Source organism: Chiloscyllium plagiosum, unplaced genomic scaffold (assembly GCF_037043375.1).
Source record: "Chiloscyllium plagiosum isolate Xiang-an unplaced genomic scaffold, Cpla_swu_hap1 HiC_scaffold_16, whole genome shotgun sequence".
Lineage (NCBI taxonomy): Eukaryota > Metazoa > Chordata > Chondrichthyes > Orectolobiformes > Hemiscylliidae > Chiloscyllium > Chiloscyllium plagiosum.
Window position 1 is genome coordinate 80,463,456 of NW_028270154.1, and position 15,989 is coordinate 80,479,444.

General features: G+C 42.6%; 1 long non-coding RNA gene across 1 annotated transcript in view; it reads left to right on the plus strand.

Moving 5' to 3' along the window:
• The window catches only part of LOC148147584 (uncharacterized), a 32,674-nt gene extending 21,271 nt beyond the window's left edge, over positions 1–11,403 (plus strand). Inside the window, exon 5 of the long non-coding RNA XR_015759683.1 lies at positions 11,154–11,403. This is a non-coding gene — a long non-coding RNA (uncharacterized LOC148147584). The remainder of the gene's footprint in view (positions 1–11,153) is intronic.
• Positions 11,404–15,989: the final 4,586 nt, after the last annotated feature.

Consider the following 15,989-nt stretch of genomic DNA (forward strand, 5'->3'; position numbering starts at 1 on the left):
GGGCAAGGGCAGTACATGGTAACCAGCAGGAGGTCTCATTCCCCACATTTGACAAGAAGTCACAAACCCTCAAGGGCATGGTGTCAATGTTGGGGCTCCTAAGGCAACTCCCTCCCAACACTATAACACTGTGCTGCCACCAACTCTGCTTGGGTTGTCCTGACATTGAGACATATCCATAAGACCATAAGACCATAAGACCATAAGACATAGGAGTAGAAATTAGGCCATTCAGCCCATTGAGTCTGCTCAGCCATTCAATCATGAGTAATAAATTTCACAACCCCATTCTCCTGCTTTCTCCCCATAACCCTTGATCCCTTTGACAGTCAAACAAAAGAGTCAAAGTTTTGGGCATAAGCTCTTCATCAGGAATTCCTGATGAAGACCTTATGCTCGAAACATCAACTCTCCTGCTCCTCGGATGCTGCCTAAATGGTTCACCTTTTTCAGCACCACACCTTTTGACTCTGACCTCCAACATCTGTAGTCTTCACTTTCCACATAGGTGTGGGTGTAGCGTATACATAAAGGCCAAGCTGGGCAAAGGTGACAGATTTATTTTCCTAAAGGGAACTGCATGGATTTCTAAATTCCTAATTTTTAAAATGCAAATTCCAACTTGGTAGGTTTCAAAGGTCCCCAGAGTATTACTAGCCAGGAATAGAGTTCATTAGAGTCCATTATTAAGTATGAGATGGTAGAGTACTTGGGAATGCATGGTAAAATAGAGCTGAGTTAGCACAGCTTCACCAAAGATACGCCATGCCTGACAAATCTGTTAGAAGTTTTTGAGTACGTAACAAGCTATTTAGACAAAGGAGAACCAGTAGCTGTGACCTATTTAGATTTCCAGAAGGCCTTGACAGGATGCTGCAGAGTAACCTGCTAAATAAGATAAGGGGTCCATAGTGTTATGAACAAAGCACTGGCATGGCCAAGGGATTGGCTGATTGGCAGAAGGGGACAAGACAATCTTTTTCAGGATGACAACCAGTGACTAGTAGAATTCCGCAAGAGTCCATGCTGGGACCACAACTACTCATGTTATACATTAATGATCTGGATGAAGGAGCTGAGCATGATGTTGTTAAGTTTGTAGATGACCCAAAGATAGGTGGAGGGACAGTTAATGTTGAGGAAGTGGGGAGGCTGTAGAAGGACTTGGTCACACTATGAAAATAGGCAAAAAAGTGGCAGGTGGTAAACAAAAAAGGGAAATTGAGAGACTATGCACTTTGACAGGAAGAGTAGAGGGGTAGACAATTTTCTAAATGGAGAAAGGCTTCAGAAATTTGAAGCTCAAAGGGATTTGGGAGTCCTAGTTCAGGATTCTCTTAGTGTTAAAATGTAGATTCAGTTAGCAGTTGGGAAGGCAAATGAAATGTTAGTATCCATTTCAAGAGGTCTAGAATGTAAGAGCAGAGATGTGCTGTTGAGGCTGTATAAGGCTCTGGTCAGACCACATTTGGAGTATTGTGAGCAGTTTTGAGCTCCATATCTAAGGAAGTGCTGGTGTTGGAATGGGTACAGAGGAGGTTTACAAGAATGATCCCGGCAATGAAGGGCTTGTCATATCAGGAGCAGTTGAGCACCTTGGGTCCACTGAATTACAAGCCTGGTGATATTACACATAGGTTACCCTTGGACTCTGAGTCTGTACTCGATTGAGTTTAGAAAGATTCGGGGGTCTCTCAATGAATCTTACAGAATACTGAGAAAACTGAATAGACTAGACGTAGAGAAGATGTTTCCACTAGTAGGAGAGACTAGGACCCGATGGCACAGACTCAGAGTGAGGAGCTGACTCTATAGTACTGAGATGTTGAAGGATTTCTTCAATGGATACCAGTCCAGCCCGTTCAATCTTTCCTCAATCCAGATATTTGTTCAGGTGGTGAATCTGCGGAACTCACTGCCACCAAAGGCTGTGGAGACCAAATCATAGAATGTCGTTAAGACAGAGATAGATAGGTTCTTGATTAGTAAAGGAATCAAGAGTTATAGAGAGAAGGTAGGAGAATGGGTTTGAGAAACATAGTCATGAATGAATGGCAGAGTCAAATGGTCTAATTATGCTCCTGTATGTTATGGATAGTACCACTACACCACTGCCTCCCTGAACAGAATTGGGTTTACTGACTTGTACTTTCTAATTCCATCTCTTCCATCACTCATCCATTCTGCATCTTGTAAATGCATTTGGGTATATCCAACTAGTGACAAAAATGAATTTAACCACCTCCTCTGTTATTACTTAAATGCCCACATAATGGAATGGTGGAAATATGGAGAATCTAATCAGCCTCTGGAACTTTGAAACAATTCACTGTGATATAACCTTCCTTCAAAGCTTTGCATATTTCCATTTAACTTCTGCTTCAAAAGCTCTAATATCCTCTGATCTTTTCAAAGTCAACTTAAGGCTTTTAATATGTCTGTCCATTCAGAGTCTTCTCCACGTGAATGAATATTTAGATTGCATGTCCTTCAGATTCTTTCATCCATGTGCTCTCAGTAAACACAACTATCATCCTTTTCGCAGTTGGCATTGAGTCTGAGCATTGATCTTATCTATTCTATTCAACTGGAAATTTCTGATAAACCCCACCAACCAGTTCTCATATAAAAGTTGCCTCCTCCATTGCTTGACATTATTGACTTCAGTTTTTCAATTCATTTCAAACTAGGCATCACGTTCCTGGTACTAATTCGTCAGGTACGTGGAACAGTCCGTCTTCCGCAGCTATATCAGCACCATCCTCCACCTTTTCCTACACTACATCGAAGACTTTTCTGGCACTACCGCGTGGTCACACAAGGAGGTTGAACAGTTCATCAACTTCACAAACACCTTCCACCCTGACCTCAAGTTTACCTAGACCATCTCAGACACGTCCCTCTCCTTCCTGGACCTCTCCATCTCCATTTCTGGTGACCAACTCAACACAGACATCCACTACAAACCCACCGCTACCTGGACTACACCTCCTCCCACCCTGCTTCCTGTAAAAATGCTATTCCTTATTCCCAATTCCTCCGCCTCAGCTGCATGTGCTCCCAGGATGACCAATTCCATCGAAGAATATCCCAGATGGCCTCCTTCTTCAAAGACTGCAATTTCCCCTCCCACGTAGTCGACGATGCCCTCCAGCGCATCTCCTCCACTTCCCACACCTCTGCCCTTGATACCCACTCTTCCAATCACAACAAGGACATAATCCCCCTTGTGCTCAGCTTCCACCCCACAAACCTCCGGATACATCGCTTCATCCTCCGCCATTTCCGCTACCTACAAACAGACCCCAATACTAGAGATATATTTCCCTCCCCACCCATCTGTGTTTCAGAGAGACCATTCCCTCTGCAACTCCCTTGTCTGGTCCATGCACCCTATCAACCCACCCTCCCCTCCCAGCACCTTCCCCTGCCACCACAAGAAGTGCAAAACCTGTGCCCACACCACCCCACTCACCTCTGTCCAAGGCCCCAAATGATCCTTCCACATCCAATAGAAATTTACCTGTACTTCCACACACATCATCTACTGTGTCTGTTGCACTCGAGGTGGTCTCCTCTACACGGGGGAGACAGAACACCAACTTGTGCAGCATTTCAGAGAACATCTCTGTGACCCACGGACTAACCAACCCCACCACCCTGAGTCTGAACACTTTATCTCCCCCTCCCCATCCGTCGAGGACATGCAGGTCCTGGGCTTTCTTCATCGCCAAACCCTAACCACCCGATGCCTGGAGGAAGAACATCTCACCTTCCGCCTTGGGACTCTCCAACCATATGGAATCAATATGGATTTCACCAGTTTTCCCATTTCCCCACCCCCACCTTATCCCAGTCCCAACTTCCAACTAGGCACCACTCTCTTGAATGGGCCTACCTGTCCATCTTCCTTCCCACCTACCTGCTACACCCTCCTCTCTGAATTATCGCCTTCACCCTCACCTTCATCTACCTATCACATTCTCAGCTATCTTTCCCCCAACCCCACCCCACCCCCTCCCAGTTATCTCTCAGCCCCCTTGGCCCACAAGCATCATTCCTGATGAAGGGCTTGTGCCCGAAACATCAATTCTACTGCTCCTCAGATGCTGCCTGACCGGCTGTGCTTTTCTAGCACCACACTCTTTGAGTCTGATCTCCAGCATCTGCCGTTCTCACTTTCTCTGAGTTGATGTCAACAAGCTCCTACTTTGTAAATATATGTTGGCCCTGTTGCCATTCCCCCTGGCTTTAAAATATAAAAAGACATTGTCAGAGGCAATTCTCCATTTGCTTTAACACTAAGCACACAGGCTCTGGTCCAATAGTTCTGTAACCACGTGAATTCCCGGTTGTCCCTTGTGAAAAAATCAGTTTCTCCAAAAAATTGTTTCTGTTCCTGATGGGTAAGCAGTCAGGCCTGACATAGTTGATGCAAGAACAGGATGTTTGGAGAGCTGTGGCAAGAATCCACTCTCAAGACAGCCCAGTGCGTTTTCAACTTTCGCTTTAGAAAAGACCAGGGTTTTGAGCTCCATAGCACAGGCAAACAAGTTTAAAATCCAAGCCACCACATCACCAACTCCCCCCAACCTGCATGTCCTCCCTATGTATTCTGCACCTCAATGCAGTTGACTGAAGCTCAGTATTAGTAAAAGCCAGTGACTGAGTTGACTATCCTTCTTCTTAGCATAGAAAAAGATAATGGAAAGAGACAATGAATACCAAATATTTTAAAATGAGAAAGCTCCTAATTAGTTCCAATAGTCATCAGAGGTGCAGAACATCTGCATAGTTAATGCAACACCAACTTGTATTTGTGTGGAGCCCTTAAATGAGTAAACTGTCCCCAAGGTACTTCACAGGAGAATTAACAGGCACAATATTTTGATTTGGGGCTGAATAAGGAGGTATTAGGACAAGTGACCAATACAGCTTACATCTTAAGGTGAATAATAAAGGAGCAAAGAGAGGAGGGGGCGTTTAGGGAGGTCATTCCATTACTTAGGACATAGACACAGATGGCAAAAGTGCGCAGAAAATTGGGAATGCAATTCGACCAGAACTGGTGAAATGCAAGACCTTGGGTGTTGAAGGAGTTGGTGGAGTTGGATTTTTAAAAATATTATGATAGAATATGTTCTTAATTAGTTAAGCATTTGACTCAATAGCAAAGAGGCCATAAGACATAGAAGCAGAAGCAGACCATTCAGCCCATCAATTCTGCTCCACCATTCAATGAGATCATGTCCGATTTGATAATTCTCAACTCTACTTCATTGCCTTTTCCCCAAACCCTTTGCTGATTAAAAAGCAGTTAATCTCAGCCTTGAATATACTTATCAACCCAACTTTGACAGCCCTCTGCAGTAAAGGATTCCACAAATTCACTTCCCTATGAGACAGAAGAAATTTGCAAAGGGATGACACCTATTCTTAGATTATGCTGTTTGATCCTAGACTCTCCCACAAGGGGAAACAATCTTTCTTCATCCACCGTGTTGAGTCCCCTAGGAATCCTTTGTGTTTCAATCGGGTCATCTCATATTTTTCTAAACTCCAAGGAGTTACAGTTCCAACCTACTCAACCTCTCCTCATAAGACAAACTCCCCACAATTGGTATCAGCTCCATGAACCCCTCCTCTCTGAACTGTCTTCAATACCAATATTTCTATCCTTAGATAAAAAGAGGAAAAAGGTACACGGTATTCCAGCTGTGGTCAGACTGGTGTCTTGCACAGTTTTAAATTCCATTCACTTTTGAAATAAAGGCCAACATTCCATTTGCCTACCCTTGGATGATTCACACATGAGAACTCCCGAATCCTTCTATGTTGTAGCTTTCTGCAGTCTTTCTCCATTTAAATAATATCCAGTTCCTTTATTCTGTTCTTCTCTATTCTTCCTGCCAGAGTGCATAATCTCACATTTCCCCACATTACATTCCATCTGCCAAGTTTTTTCCCACCCACTTAACCTGTTCATATCCCTCAGTGGACTTGTGTGTCATCCTCACCATTTCTCTTCCCACCTACCTTTGTATAATCAGCATAACCTGGCTGTAATACATACACTTTCCCTATCCATGTCATTCCTATGCATTGTTAATAATTGTGGCCTCGGCACTGATCCCTGTGGCACCCCACTAGTTAGAGGTTCAGCCTGAAAAGGCCCCCTGTAGTTGCTGTTGATCATCAGCAAAGTTTTCTTTTGAAGATTTTGCCAAATGTAGAAAAACAAAGGAATTGTTACTTAACTCCCCAAAATATTAGTGGCTGCGGTGCATTTGAGTGAAAAAGTCAACGTCAAAACCTTCCTCAGGGTACTCCGGTTTCCTCCCACAATCCAAAGATGTGCAGGTTAGGTGGATAGGCCGTGCTAAATTGACCAGAGTGTCCAGGAATGTGCAGGTTGGGTGGATTAGCCATGGGAAAATGCAGGGTAACAGGAATAGGGTGGGGGGAGGGGGAATCTGGGTTGTATGCTCTTCAGCGTAGACCAAATGGGCCAAAAGTCCCACTCCCATACTGTAGGAATTCTATGATTCAATAATTCTACCAGGTAAGGAAACATAATGAAAATAAGTTAACATGAAGAATGAGATCAGAGCAATATTCAGCTGTTAAGTTTAGAACATAGAACTGTACAGCACAGTACAGTCCCTTCGGTCCTTGATGCTGTGCCTAGAGTAGAGTTTATTCTGGATTAGTGGTGCTGGAAGAGCACAGCAATTCAGGCAGCATCCGAGGACAGGCAAAATCGACGTTTCGGGCAAAAGCCCTTCATCAGGAATAAAGGCAGAGAGCCTGAAGCATGGAGAGATAAGCTAGAGGAGGGTGGGGGTGGGGAGAGAGTAGCATAGAGTACAATAGGTCAGTGGGGAAGGAGATGAAGGTGATAGGTCAGGGAAGAGAGGGTGGAGTAGATAGGTGGAAAAGGAGCTGGGCAGGTCGGACAAGTCCGGACAAGTCGAGTTGCTGGAGGTGAGTTTATCCTACTCTAAAATCAAACCAACCTACATGACCTTCATTTTACTATCATCCATGTGCCTAGCCAAGAGTCGCTTAAATGTCCCTAATGTCTCTGACTCTACTACCACCTCTGGCAGTACACTCCACACACCCAACACTCTCTGTATAAAGAACTGACCTTTGACATCTCCCCTAAACCTTCCTCCAATCACTTTAAAATTATGCCGCCTTGTGATAGCCATTTCTGCCTTAGGGAAAGGGTCTCTGGCTTCACTCTATCTATGCCTCTCATCACCTTGTACATCTCTATCAGGTCACCTCTCATCCATCTTCGCTCCAATGAGAAAAGCCTCAGCTCCTTCAACCTTTCTTCATAAGACATGCCCTCCAGTCCAGGCAGCATCCTGGTACATCTCCCCTGTACCCTCTTGAAAGCTTCCACCTCCTTCTTATAATGAGGTGACCAGAACTGAACACAATATTCCAAGTTTCTATATTATTTGTTCACAGTATGTGACCATCATTCGACAGGACAGCATTTATTGTCTATTCCTAATTACCCTGGAGAATGTGATGGTGACCTGCCTTCATGAATGCTGCAGTCAATACAAGGTAATTATATCCACAGTGATGATAAGGAGAGAGTTCCAATATTTAGATCTTAGAATGTTGAAGGAACAGATATGTACCTCCAAGTCAGGATGGTGTGTGACTTAAGGTGGAACTTACAGGTTATGATGTTTCCATGTTTCTATGACCATTGTGCTTTGAAGTGGCTAGGGGTTTGAAGGATACTGCCAAAGAGCCGTTGGTGTGTTGCTGTCATATATCTTGTAAATGGTACACACTGCCTCCAGTATTAGAGGAAGTACAAGTTGAAGGTGGTGGAAAGGTGTCCATCAAGCTCGCTGCTTTGTTCTGGATCATATCAAGCTTTTCGACTGCTGTTGGGGTGCGCTCATCCAGATTAATAGAGAATATCCCATCATCTTCTGGATTTGTGCCTCATAGATGTTCATCAGACTTTGGGGAGCCAGGCAATGAGTTACCCACTACAGAATTCCTAGATTTGACTTGCTCTTGAAACTACAGCACTTATGTAGCTAGTTTCTGGTTAATGACAACCCCTTGGATGTTGATAATGGGGTTTGCAGTGATGGTAATGCCATTGAATGTCAAGGTGACATGATTTGATTCTCTCTCGTGTGGTACATGTGCAAGAGTTGAAAATGTTGCTGCTAAACATTGTGCAATGACAAAGTGCAAATTAAAGTGCTCTTAAAGCAGATTAAACTCTTGAGGAAATGGTTACTGTTCCTAAAGTAATTTGAAATGTATTAGAGCCGTGACCTGGAAGTCGAATCTGTCAAATTTCAGACTTCCACCATTTAAGTTGCTTAAAAAATACAATATTTACATTTTTTCTTTCATAGATTGCTGTAGAATGGCCTCATTATTTTGGGGAAATATGCAAATAGTGCATTAGATTTTGTCTGTTCTCTCCAAATTTGCCTTGAACTTAGATTCCTCCCTTAAGGGTGTGGTGTGTTTCTGTATAAATTGCCACAGTGAGCAATATTTCCTTAAAGTTATAAGAACATCACAATGTGACTTGTATTGTTAAAATTGTTAAGAAAAAAACTGTGACCCTGTTCCTGTACTATTTGTAAAATAAGTGTGCCAGTGCCTCCAATAACTGTTTTCACTCTGCTAAAGTACTGGACCCCGTGCTGATCATTCAATGTTGCCCAGCTATGAGTTATGGCACAGAAAATGTAGCCAATTAAACTCCAGGCTCACATTCACCAACCAAGTATTTGCCAAGTATTTTCACTAAATACACCATCTAATGCACACATTTAGTTGTACCACTACTCCTACATGCGTGGGATATTGTGCAACTGATGCATAAAAGAGAAACAGAACAGAACTGAAAATTAATTTTCAACAAACACAAAGTGAACAATAGAGGGTTTCACTTTGCATATTACTTTCTCATTCATGTAAATGCAGGTCTAAAACAAGCTGTCAATTCGTTATTGTCTAACCTGCAAGACTCCCAGAGATCAGTGAAATCCCTAACTTATCTTCTGAGAAGCAAAAACAAACACACTTTCACTTTCTCCATGGAGGCCTCTTAAAAATGTCTTTCTAAATCCTTACATCACAGATATCCATCCCTTCCCTGGTTCCACATTGGGCATCTTCCTCTTGACTCACTTTGAGGAGATAGTAATTCATAGCCACAACTGTGTCTATTCGTTTGTATTTGCGTCAAAGAGTTATGTCTGTTGATGATTTAAGCTTACAGAATACTAAGAAGCTCAAAGATCACATTCCAGAAATTACCGATTGGTACAAATGGAAACCAGTGTTTAAAATGATGAAACTGTCAAGCACGTTCTAATTTACAAAGTTTTCCCATTATACTCTGTGACCTTAATGAGCTAAGCTAGTTTGAACACAGATCCACATTAGCAGCAAAAGAATATAGTGTGTCTTCTATGGCACAACACTTCCATTTATAAAACAAAGAACGACAAGGGAAGGCCCTTCCTAACATAGTGTCTAACAGTGTTTAATGGTGAATGATGCCACGATAACCCACAACTGAAAATGCCATCAGAGTGTCTGGAAACAGTAATTTACCTTAACAATTATAACTTTAAACTAAGAAATGATGCCAATCTGCAATTGATACCAAAAATGCAAAGCAGTTGCCCTAATATGTTTTAAATAGCCTTGGAGAAATATGGATAAACTGCCTTAGCACTGGAATAATGTACTGCAGATTATACAATATAATGCACATATTTTGATAAATCGTCATGACCACACATCATAACCCTGGATCACCTATGGATGTCCTGAACATGTAATTCCAATATGTGCTTTTAAAAAGAGGACTGATGTAACCAAGATGAAAATTCAGTGGTTGTTTGCACCTGAACAGAGTCAGGGAAACTTCAAACAGAAATGATTTGGGGATGCCGGTGTTGGACTGGAGTGTACAAAGTTAAAAATCACACAACACCAGTTTATAATCCAACAGGTTTGTTTTGAAGCACTAGCTTTCGGAGCACTGCTCCTTCATCAGGTGGAGTCTTCACAACCACCTGATGAAGGAGTGGCGCTCCGAAAGCTAGTGCTTCCAAGTAAACCTGTTGGACTATAACCTGATGTTGTGTGATTTTTAACTTCAAACAGAAAAGCTAATTAGGAGGAGAGAATGAGAGGCTGACGATCCACAACCCTGTCTCAGCAGGTGGCCTTCTCGTGCAGATATTTTTGTGATTTATCCATCCAGGACATACAAAAACAGGATTTAAAAGCAAGCATCCATTCTGTTTGTTAGTGGCTTGAAGTCCTATTGTGTGGACCAGTATCCTGTGATGATCACAGTTTTGAGAACAGTCAATAAGCACCCCTGAACAGCTAGTAAAAAAAGGAATAAGACTACCTTACTCTGAGTACTATTAGCCAACCACATATGAATGGTAATAGGATAAAGGAATTTCAGTCAATGTGCAAAGCCACAAATCTCAAAATTGACTGTTCAACTACTAACAACAACACTACCAGTAGCATCCACTGAAATTGCCACAGTGCCACACAGAGACCGATCTGTATTTTCTTTTTAACTTGCGTTTCGTTTTGGACTCATTCTTACTCTTCTTAAGTGTATGTGTGTTTTATTTATTTCTTCATATCTAGTAACTAATAAGCTCGCTCACTTGCTAACTTAATAAACCCTGGTCAAATTGCTTCCTTTTAAAATCCAAGTTTCATTGGTCTGGGAGAAAGGTAGAGAGGGAACTTTATCAAAAAATTAACCCGTTGTAACCAACTGATAGGGTGAATGTATAAAGAAAGGGATCCAGTTCATCCCTTGCCACTCAGAGCTTAACTATTTGGGGTATCCATCTGAACCAGTAACCAATTGGAAACCTTCCCTAAGACAGGCTAAAACAACATCCTTTGAGATAGCACAGTAGAATGCCAAGTGAAATCCAATATACGAGAGATAGTTCTATGATCATCTTTTATGTCTCATGCTTTAATATATATGTAAATTCAAATTTGAAAGCAAAATTTTAGCAAAATCTAAGCCAGTTATTTGCCATCAGTTTCTTCTAAGCATCAATGAACTGCAGCACAATACCCTGTGTTTTTTATTGCAGTGTTCCTCATGTATTCTCCAGCATGAAGAGCAATAGCACCGGTGGTGTGTTTGCAATCTTCTTTCTGCTTGTTCTACTTGTTATAAACTCTGTAAGATGAAAACAACATTAAGATGGCTAAGGGGAGAGTGGAAACGACAGTGATTGAATACTGTGAGTGGCTACTGTGATCCCATCACAGCAGAAAGCACTGTCAAATGGTTCACGGGAGAGCAGAATAAAGAAATTACTCTTCAGCTGTTAAACTGAATTATAAGGAAATTAGAACCCAATGTATATTATTAAAAAATTTCACTGCAATAAACTGGCTTTCCCTTGTCGGTCATTTTAGACGATTTAATTTTGACTCTCCCAGAAATGATAATTATCTGAAATTCAAACTCAGCTTTTTGTTTCTGTTAATCTACCACTCCTCTGAATTTCATTGGTTATAGATACAGCAGCTCTGAGAAAAGCAGCTGCATGGTTACACAGGACAGGGGCAATTTTACAATGAGTCTTTGCTAACCTGCATGAGAAAAATCAGCTTCGCCCAGCGCTGCAATGGATAAATGCTTTGGCTATTCCAGATTGAAACACAAAGCTCGGTTTTACACGGTAGAAGGTGGGTGTGCATTGAAGTCGGAGCCATTTGACAGCCATCAGGACATTGGTTGCTTTGAGATGGCCCTTCCACCACATCTGGGGAAGACTCGTGCTCCTAAGAGCCAATCAATCGGCTGGCATCTCTTTGGTTTCAGTGGTATGCCCTGAAACTACTGAGACTGCAGTGAATGCCAAAGTAAAGTGAGCTCTGATGGAGCTCTAACATTATGCTTGATCTTGCTAGTATCAGGCTGATAGGGTGGGGGAGGTGGGACAGACGGAGCATGGTAAGGGGCAAATGCGGGAGTGGAAGATGTTGTGTAATGGCCTCTGATGGGTTAAGGGAACTGATAAAGGCAGTAGCAATGACCCCAGCCCTCCCACTTCCTGAGCCACCAGCCAGAGCAGTCAAACCTGCTATTCTCCATGATTAGTCTGTGTCTTTCCTGCCAAATTTCAGTCGTGACAGTAAAAGGCCCTTAAGTGGCAGTTAATTAGCCAAAATATCTTCAGTTGGCCCACTGCTGGATGGGTCTCCAGAAAATTCTACTGCCACTGCTAAAATAGAGGCAGGGAGGGATGAATAGGTAGGCAGTGGGAATCGTGGTATGGCCCCCAAATTTACATTCCCACTTAATTGTGGGTGACAGCATTAAAGCTTATGCTCACCAGATTCCACTGTCAGGATTGAGTTAACAGATTCTATCTGGGGTAGTTTTATGAATGACATTTTATTTCATTCTCACTGACTTTGAGGTGAAGTGAATAAGAAACACATTTTAAGCAATATCTTCCACTTCAGGCTGGGAATACTGCAATAACAGAAGGCCATTTGGCCTTCAAAACCTGGCGTGCTTTTCAAAAAGATATTGTTAATTTGACGGTTGAACTCTCTTCATCTGACTTGGCTCCATATTCTTCAACACATTTTCAGCTCTGATCTCCAGCATCTGCAGTCCTCACTTTCTCCTCCACATTCTTCATACCCTTGGCCTGCAAAAACCTACCTATCTCAGAAATGAAAATGATTAACTATCTTCTGGAAATAAATACTACATTTTTATCAACCTCTGCATCTGTTCCCTAACATCTCTCATGAAAAGTCTGACTCTAATTTCAAGGATGTTCTCTTCTCGTCCTGGATGACTCCAGCAGTGGAAAAAGGGTTTTTCTCCACCTGCCCTATTAATTTATTTCAAAATCCTATAAACCTCAATCCAATCAAGCCTTAGTCTTCTATGTGCTAGAATGTACATGGCTAGTCTATATGAGCTCTCCTCATAATCTAGCCTTCAAGCGTTGGTACATAGCGCTGAATCTGTCTTGCTGTCCCTCCAAAATGGCTCTTTTATCTAAGGTGTGACACTCACAATGGTACATAGGGCTCCAAATGTGGCCAAGTTTGAAATCCAATAACTCCCACAGCAAGGTGAGCATCAGCGAAGGCACAAGGTAGAATAGCTTACTGAATCCCACAGTTTTAGAAACAAAGACAGACATTGCTGGAAAGGCTCAGCAGATCTGGCAGCATCTGTGAAGAGAAATCAGAGTTAAAGTTTCGGGTCTGGTGACCCTTCCTCAGAGCTCCCTCACCAGACCTGAAACATTAACCCTGACGTCTCTTCACAGTTGCCGCCAAACCCACTGAGCTTTTCCAGCGACGTCTGTTTTTGTTTCTGATTTACAGCATCCGCAGTTCTTTCGGTTCCCACAGCTTTAGAACTGGGGGTAAGGCACCAAAGGGCTGTGGGAGCGCGGAGTGGATTCGGCAGCGTGCGAGACACAGAAGGTAACTGGAGGAGTGAAAGTTTCTGAGAAAAGTATCCAAGATGCACGATGAGAATTTTCATTACTGCAAGGTTTCGAAGGCTTTCAATGCTCATGTCATCCTTAACTAATGTCATTTGTGTCCTTGGTGTGACTGTAAGAATAGCAGGGCTGGAAATAGATTTCTGAACTTCATTTTTAACATCACATGATAAGTAACGACAGCTGTTTGCTTTAATGGAACACTTTCTGCTTAATGTCAAGACACACAAGAGATAGCCTCAGCATAAAATATTTGCCTTCCTCTGGATCAGAAACTCAGTAATTGGGTTACAAATACATTAATCTGGATACATCACTCAGCATGCCTTGTGTTCTCTTTAGGTGTTTTTGTTTTCGCCTTCCTGTTCTGAAGGCTATCACATATTCTAGGACATGGCAACCTTTCAGTTCCCTGCCCAAATAGGTCACTCTCCCATGACACTCCAGACTTTCCATTTCATCAATCAATATTTGTTCTGGGATCCATCAGAGCAGAGGCCCATCCTGTTAACAATCGTTGTATATGCGCAAAACGATTCTTTTCTGCAGGGGTCATTAGAACTCACCACCCATCTGCTCTGTTCTGCTCTAGGACAGGGCCAAAGTCAACCCTCGTGTATGAGCTTCTGATCCATTTTCTAGGGAAGAGTAGATTTTTCTGCTTCATACTTGTTACCTTCTCCTGCTAATGCTCTAATCTTTAACCTTTAAACTCAGAGGTGAAATGCCACCATTAGATGAAGGGTGAGCAACTGAAGACCTTTCAAAATGTGAATTCCTGCCTTGATATTTTTCCCTGTCTGGTCCAAAGAATGTTGAGACTAGCTGTGATGTCTTTATCACCACCTCAGCTGACATCTTCTGACTCAGCTTAGAATAGGCCAGGTTTAGAGGGTTTGAGCTATAGAGAGAGGCTGAACAGGCCGGGGCTATTTTCCCTGGAACGTCAGAGGCTGAGGGGTGACCTTATAGAGGTTTATAAAATCATGAGGGAAATAGATAGGGTAAATAGACAAGGTTATTTTCCTTGGGGGTGGGGTGGGGGTGAGTGGAATCCAGAATGAGATGGCATAGTTTTAGGGTGAGAGGGGAAAGATTTAAAAGGGACTAAGGGGCAACTTTTTCACACAATAAGTGGTGCGTGTATGGAATGAGCTGCCACAGGAAGTAGTGGAGGCTGGCACAATTACAACATTTAAAAAGCAACTGGATGGGTAGACGAATAGGAAGGATTTAGAGGGATATGGACCAAGTGCTGGCAAATGGGACTAGATTAGGTTCGGATATCTAGACAGTATGGATGAGTTGGACTGCAGGGTCTGTTTCAATGCTGTACATCTCTATGACTCTAACAGGCATTATATTATGAGGTCTCCTAGGTATAGGTGATGTGTTTGGAAAGTGTATTTGTACCCCAGGCTCATTGTGCAGAAGAAATAGGGGGAATGTACATGGTGTGGCTCTGTCAAATCTGGTGATGAATGGCTAAGTGTGTTCAGTGCCATTTGTTTAAGTACTACCACCAACCAGTCTTCCATCCCCAACCTTGGCAGGCCATTGTCAGGTAAGTGATCTGGGAGGAAGAGAGTAAAGCTTTTACTGAAGCTGTGAGCATTAATGATAGAGGTGAAGGGACTGGAAAGGATGGCAGCTGCATAAGTATTGTGGATGATGGGAGTGTTAACAAAACACAGTTGGTGAAGCATTGCTGTGACTGACTTGTGAGTTTATCCAGACTGGATGCAAGTGAAATTATGGAGATGACCAAGCTTTAAATTCATATCTTTCTCTAACTTCTCCCTTATGACCCCACGGGCTTACTTTAAGCTCAATCTGTCCATAAGGTCAATTTCCTGCTCTTTATTCCCATGAGGTTCCTGACCATTCAACTTCCCTTTCTGACTCCGATGTTTGTGAATATTGTTAGTGGTTCTGTCTCTTCAAGTACCACCTCACTTTCCTTCAAATCTGTCATCCATCTTGGCAAACTAGCACTCCACCTCCAATCTCATTTCCCTCTGCAATGTCCCTTAGCATGTTGTTACCTCCCAAATCATGTATCAAATTTAGCTACCACTCAATCAGGTTTCTGTGCCAACTACATCACTCAAATGGTTGTCATCAAAGTTTCTAGTTACACCCTATGGTGGTGCTCAATCCATCCTCATTCACCATGACCTGTTTGCAGCCTTTGACGTGACTTGTTGACCACACCAGTTTTCTTCAACCCATTCCCCCTTTTGTCAGGTGAGTAAGTTTATACTTTCCCGGGTTCACTCTGACCCATCCAAAGGTAGCTAGGGAATTACCTGAAAGGTCTTCTGTTCCCACACCTGCACCTATCTAGACTCATTCAAGTATTTATCCAAGCCCCCACTTCTGTATCTCATCTCTATGCTAACCCTCACAAAAACATTTGGAAGCATGATTTTAGGTTAATCA